The sequence below is a fragment of the Geospiza fortis genome, unplaced genomic scaffold (assembly GCF_000277835.1).
Source record: "Geospiza fortis unplaced genomic scaffold, GeoFor_1.0 scaffold279, whole genome shotgun sequence".
In the NCBI taxonomy this organism is placed as follows: domain Eukaryota; kingdom Metazoa; phylum Chordata; class Aves; order Passeriformes; family Thraupidae; genus Geospiza; species Geospiza fortis.
In genome coordinates this window covers 2,502,249-2,509,292 of record NW_005054352.1, presented here as the reverse complement: position 1 = coordinate 2,509,292, position 7,044 = coordinate 2,502,249, and positions in this window count along the sequence as shown.

The following is a 7,044-nucleotide window of genomic DNA, read 5'->3' as shown; positions in this document are numbered from 1 at the left end:
ATTTTTAATTTTACTTGGTTTTGGTTTGGTAGGGAGAAAACTCAAAATTTGTAATTCTAAACCAGGAGAGATTGGCCATCTATAGTCCCTTTCCAAAACCCACTGTCTTTGCTTTTTGAGGAACTGTTGCCTTCGGTTTTCTTTCAAGGATAAATATTGAAGCTTTTGAGAGAGATTGAACTGGTTTCTTTCCAGATGCCTAACTTCTTATGCTGGTGTTACATGAACCAAGATGCTCAGAACGACATAAGCCAGCTTGTCACAAAATGTGTCTTCCACTTTACAGTTCTTTTTGCATGAAGTTTTTGGCTAAATTATTAAGTTTGCATGAGCAGGTAACAGACCTTCAGGACATACCATCATTGGCAAAAAAAGTGTTGTAAAAGCAATAACAATTACAAAGCTAACTGGATACATTTGATATTCATGGAGCACTGATTTGGTGACACTGAAGAGTGGGGTGTTAACAGTATTTGCCTTCAAAGGAGAATAAATACCCATAATACAGAAGAAAGATAGTGTCCTTTTAGTAACGCTTAGTATTTTCTTGGCATCTTTAAGGAGGCAGGGGGTGAAAGAGGGTGGCATGATGTTCTGTTAGAAATAGCAAAGCAGTCTTATGATATAGCATCTTGGTTAAAGAATGCCCACAGGTTTTTTAAAATAGGTATTTTGTAACTACATAGGAAAAAGTGGAAAAGCTCTTGTGTAGAGGAAACTAAAACTTTAACAACTGACGATAGTGGCTTAGGGTGTGTGACAGAGTGCAGTCAATGTGAAAATGCAGAAAGAATGTCTTGATATGCTCCTTTGGGTTTAGAATTGATTAAATCTGATGTTCTGAGTGTTTTAGATATTATTTCACTTTCTTTAAAAAGAGAAAAAAAAATATTATTTGCTGACCAGAGTATTGGTCTTCACAGGGTAGCTCCAGATAGAGGCTCCAGGTGATGGCTGTTGCTGAAGTCACTGCCAGTGCTTACTGCCTACCTGTCAGCTGGAGCTCTGATGTCCCTGCCACCGCTGCTGTTAGTCTAGGCACTGCCCAACCCACCTCTGTCAGAACATGGTGGGTTAAGACAGATGTAATATTTATTGTGTTTAAGCTGACCTGACTCTTTTTGTCTGCAGTAGGTTAGCAGATGTGGGTAGGCAGAGGAATAAGATGAAAACTTCCGGCAGGCCAACAGTACTGAGCAGCTGGAGGCAGACAAGGGCATCATCATTTCAGACACGCAGCGCACACACAGACTGCTCTCTTAGTGAAATACCTTTAATTATTGGAGTTTTCTCACCAGTGCCTGGATTTTGTGTGTCTTCTTGACATTGCCTTTTCAGTAATTGTAGCCAGTTATGACTATATTTAAATCGGCAAGTTGATTTGACCATGGTCTTTACTGAATTGCCTTTTATGTACTAGTTAGCAAATGTTTGGGAGAGCTTCTCCTTATAATTACTCAGTGGGGATTTATCTTTTAGAATCTCTTCTTTTAAGTTCACAACCTTATTTTTTTTTTCCCTTGAAGACTCAGCACTGACTCTGGAGGTTTTGCCCATTCCAGGCTCTATAGAAAAAGTCCTGAATACAACTCTATTGCTGGTACTTTGAATCTGACCCACTGTTCCTTTGGGGAACAATATGCTGTCGTGACTGAGGAGTTTTTTAGATTTACAATAGATTACTGGAATTCTTTGAAGTAAAGCATACATACAAAGAATGAATAGGTATCTTTTAAATTTTTTTTTCCACAAGCTTACTGAAACAAACAATGGACATGAAAACATCCTCTTATAAAATCTAATACTGCTCTGTGAATTTGTTTGGTGCTTTAGAAGGACTTTTTTTCTCTTTACAGGTATCGTTGTACATATATCTACTTAGTTTGCAGATGAGTTTCACAGATTTGTACTGAGTAGAATTCCCAGAGTACAATTTAATAGGCTTAAATTTCTTATTTTTCATGGTTATTTTCTAGCATTTCATTTGCTGTGTGGACAGAGAGCTTAATATTTAAGTACTCACAGCATTCCTTACACTGTTCTTGTAATGCGACTGAGTTTTATTGGAAAGTGAAAAGATGTGCTTTTGTATCATCCTTACCTTTCTGCTTAGCTCATTATCAGTTACTTATTAGTACACTGGTTTTGGTAATGATTTTTGTTCTATGCCTGAATGTTTCTATGAATCAGAGTGGGACCAAAAGTTACTTACCTGCAGCTACAGACCCATTCTGTTAAAAAAAGTGCCCAGGATGCAGTTTCATAGCCTGTTCACATTAGATCCCTGTTGCTGGAATGGGGAGCACTCCTCTCTGCTTCCTGCCTCATCTCTCCAAGCTAAGCAGATCAGGTGGCTGAACAGTGAGCCAGGTAAAGAACCAGATCCAGCTGATATAGAACTAGAGATAGGAAATGTTTCTCATTGCTTTAGCTTGCTCACTGTCAGGAATACCATTACAAGTAGTTGTGATAGGACACAGGGCAGTCCCTTTAAACTGAAAGAAGGCAAGTTTGGATTAGCTACTAGAAAGAAATTCTTTACAGCAAGGATGCTGAGACATGAGAGCAGGTTGTTCAGAGAGGCTGTGGGTGCCCCATCCCATTATGTGGAAGGCCAAACAAATGTTTTGGGCAAACTAGTCTTGTGAAAGGTGATGCTGCCCATGGCAGGTCATTGAACTTGATAAACTACAAAGTATCTCAAAACCCAGATGCTTTTATGAGTCTGTAAGAAATTATGTAGGACTGGAGAATCTAGAAGTAGGAGAAGGGCTGGAAGTGTATCATAGAGACTGCAGCAGATCATGGAGCTGCATCCTGAGTCACCTTGTACTTTGACTGTGGTGAAAGCTTCTCAACCACTTTTCTGAGCAATCTTTCTAGTGAGTTAATTAGTAGAGATACTGCTGGTGAGGCTGGTGGCCTGCTCTGTGGTCTAGTCAAATCTTCACTGCTTTTAATGCTGTTATGCTCTCCTGAAGAGTATGGACCCCCATCTGCATGGAAAATTTCTGGTACTGCAGTTTGTATTCTGTTGACTGCATATCCAAAGAGGAAAGATAAACCATGTAAGACTTTATCGGGCTAATTTTAGGTGTTTCTGCTATTGTGTTTTCTGTATTCTTCCAGGTTCTGTTGGCCAGCAGAAATTCAGGTGACCAATCTGTGCAAAGCTTGCTATATAGACATTTGGCTGTTATAGGTATTGATTTTAAATACATAGGTGAAATAAGTATTATCTTAGCAAAAGCACTATTAGCTGAATCAATATATTTGGTATGGTGGTTAATTTAAGAAACTCTTCCATCAGCAAGCAGTTTATTCTGTGTCGTGGTTTAACTCCAGTTAACTACTAAGTACCATACAGCCTGTGAGTCGCTCCCTTCCCTTTTCCCTCTGTCCCAGTGGAATGGGAGTGAATTAAGAAAAAAAGGTAAAACTTGTGCATTGAGATAAAAGCAGTATAGTAACTGAAAGAAAATAAAATACTACTAATGATAATAATTGTAATGAAGAGGAGAGAGAAAGGGGAAACTTGAGACTGACAAGTAATGTGCAGTACAGTTGCTCACCACCTGCTGAATAATACCTAGCCCGTCCCTGATGAGCCACCATCCCCCCTTCAGGGTAGCATCCCCAATTTATATACTGGACATGATGTTCTGTGGTGTGGAATGTCACTTTGGCAAATTCATATCACCTGTCCTGGCTGTGCTGCCTCTCAGCTTTTTCTGCAGCTACTCACTAGCAGAGCATGAGACACAGAAGACTCTGGACTTGGGGTAAGCACTACTTAACAACAGCTGAACCATCCGCCAACATTATTCTCATCCCAAATCCAAAAGGCAGCTGCACTAACCCAGCCAAAACCAGGACACTCAGGCAGGCAAATGAAAGAATTTTCTTTATTGCTTGTCTAGAAAGAGAAATGATGATTCAAATAAGAATTAGCTGTACATGTTGTCAATTGTATTGCAAGTTTAGCCAGTTTCAGTGTTGAGTGGAAGAGGGCCCATACCTGAAGCACCCGTAATGTTAGTTTTTTGTTTTTTGACACCTGTGCATTTAAAGTCAGGCCCATCACACTATATTTTCCCAGTTTCTGCTCTTTTTAGTGTTGGTAATTATCGTTGGTAGTAAGGAATTTTACTATAAATTTCAAGTCAAAGTTTAGGATAATTTTCTTTTTCTTTTAAGATGGATGTGATGAAAATGTTTTGATTGTATTGAAAATATTCTTGATTACTCTTAAGTACCCCTAAGCAACTCCAAGATGTAGGTAAAAATGTAGGGGGGCAGTAGAATGTAATCTTACCCCTCCATGAGTTGCAGCTGGGATCAATCACTAGAGACTAAGAATACCTGTAACTAATGAGAACAAGTGCTGTAAAAGGGTGTAGCAAGAAGAGGAGTCAGATGGCTGCTGCAAGGATCCAGAGGAGTCACTGCTCAGAGGAGCTGCTCCACGAGAAGCATTAGGAAGGTACAAGGCTTAGAAGGTTTGGGATCCTTGCAGCATAAGGACAATAGAACTGTTGCCATGCACTGTTGTAATATATAAGGCAACATAAAAAGTATGAAATTTAATAGGAAGATAGCTTTGGAAATTGTGAACTATTTCCCAGGATAGCTAGTCTGGCTTTGTCTGAATTACAAGCTCCATAAAGTTGCCATTTTCTATTTGCGATATATCTTTTAAGGTACTTAATTTGAATTCTCTGGACATTTCAGCAGCAGTATACATATTCTGCTGACCCGTAGAGCTTTCTTCACTGTATCTGGTCTATAGTGAAAGCTGCTGCTGGGAAATGGCAAAAAGTGGGCTCTCTGGTTTCTTGTCATCCCTTGACTGAGGTATATTTTCTCTTAGGAATGGGCATAGTGGACCCCTTCGTTGTTCTGTTGTAGGTGTATGAAGAGAGGGGGATTATTGTACTTTGGAGCTGTTTTATACTTCTGTGTTTTGGTTTTTGGAGTAATAACGGCTTCTTTGAGAATCTGGACAATCTTTGAGAATCTGGACAAATAATTCTGATTGATCATGTTGTTAGAGTGCCAGGTGCTCTCCAGCTTGTCTTCATTGCTGTGTTGAAGACCAAACCTTACAAATAATGTAGTGCTTATAGTTTCTTTTGAAGTTCTGCAGGCCGGGCTATATAAAGCCTTGAAATGTGCATTTGGGTGGCTGTCATGTTTTGGCATACAATACATGTAAATCTAAGTCTCCTTGTTTAACTTAAGAAGATGGTAAACTAGCTTTGCATCCTTCCTTCTTGTTTTAGGCACAGTGTGTAGCAAATCTTGAAAACATCTTGCTTTTTTTCCTAACAAATGGACATCTCATTTGTCTTCAGAATGTGTATTACAAACCCACCTCAAGGGGGAAAGTGTTAAGTAGGCTAGATTTGAATAAATGCAGGCACCACAGTCAAAAGGAAAACTTGAAAGTATTTCAAAGAAGAAATGGGTTTACAGGAAGCCTTGGCAGTGAAAGAGCCATTATATAAAATCATTATTAAAACTTGGTGAAATGAGAGATAAATAGATGTGCTCATGCACACAGTCTGTATGTCTTGAATAATTATCATTGTACTGAAACAGTATCTCCCCACTGAAACATACGATTCAGTCTTGTGAATTAAAGTCTGAATGAAAAGAGAATTCTGTATCTGTAGGTTGTTATTTCCCATGCTGCAGAGTGTGTTAACATGGCCTGTCTGCAAGGCTAAGAGAAAGATCTCAGAACAAGCATAGCCATCAAAATTACTGTAAATGCAAACTTGCTCTTGATACGTGCTAATCAATAATTCAAAAATTGGTGGAGGTTTCCTTGTACTTTATTTTAAATGTTTGCATTATGGAATAGCAGAGTTTGAATTTTGGAAGCATTAACTTCCTACCACAGTGATCACTGCTTGAGTCCTTCTTTTGTGCTCTCTATATTTCTTTCTTGGCCATGTTGGCAAATCAGACTAAAAAGTTTTTAGGCAGCAACTGTATCCCAGTTCTTTCTCCTCAGTTGCACTGGGTGAAAATTGATAAATTAAAAGTGTCCTCTTAAAAGAAAAAGAGGAGGGGGAGGGAAAAGCAAGAAAGGAAGGTAGTTTAAACTCAGATCAAGCCCCTGTTTTGGTTTAACTCAAATATGATTCCCTGAACTGGTTCTCTGTGCATTGCTACAAACAGTTCTGTCAGCTGAGGGGATAGCATGGGTAGGGGGTGGGACTGCTAAAGTAATTTTGCAAAGATGTGTTTGTGAATATATCTTTTGATTCTAAGACCTGGGGGCAGGAAGAGTCTTTGTTCTGTATTTGCTCTCTGTGAAACAGTGGGGTACTTGTTATGTGCCTGGATGAAGTTGAACATAGCATTCCCTTGGCTTGGATTTAACATTTCTCAGTATAAGAAATTGTCCTCAATTTTTAGAAACTTTGAGTGTGTTCTGATAATAGCAGCATGAAGACTCCAGGTTATTTCACTCTGTGTTATGTCCACTGTGATAATGAAACTTTTATTTCCATCAAGAAGCAATATGTGCTTAACCACCTTGCTGTGTGAGCTTTCGTATCTGTAGCAAACCCCAGCTAGTATCCTGACTTGTACTTTCTTTATTAAGACATGATTTTTTATTGTCAGTGACTCAGAAACAGACAGTGACATTTTTGGCACACAGTACCATTTGTTCTCTGTTGTTGCTCTTTCTAAATAGGTTATATCTCTTGAATTGTAGCATTACATTCATGTGAATCATCCTATCCACTTCACTAACATCAAATAGGTTGCCTGTACATTCCTGCAGGAGAGCTCTAAGTTCTTGTTCATTATCTTTTAACATAATTCTCTGGGCAATTAAAGATTTTTTAAAAAAATTTGTCTTTTCATTCTTTGTTCTGTTAGTCCTATTATCTTTGTCTTCATTTCTGGTGAGTATTTAAGTAGTCATAAAAATTAGGGTAACTCCCTAAGGAATAATTGTGAGAGGACTACACCAAAAAACCCAGAAGCTGGAATTTTTGCCTATTTGAGGTAGCTGGTTGAAGCAGG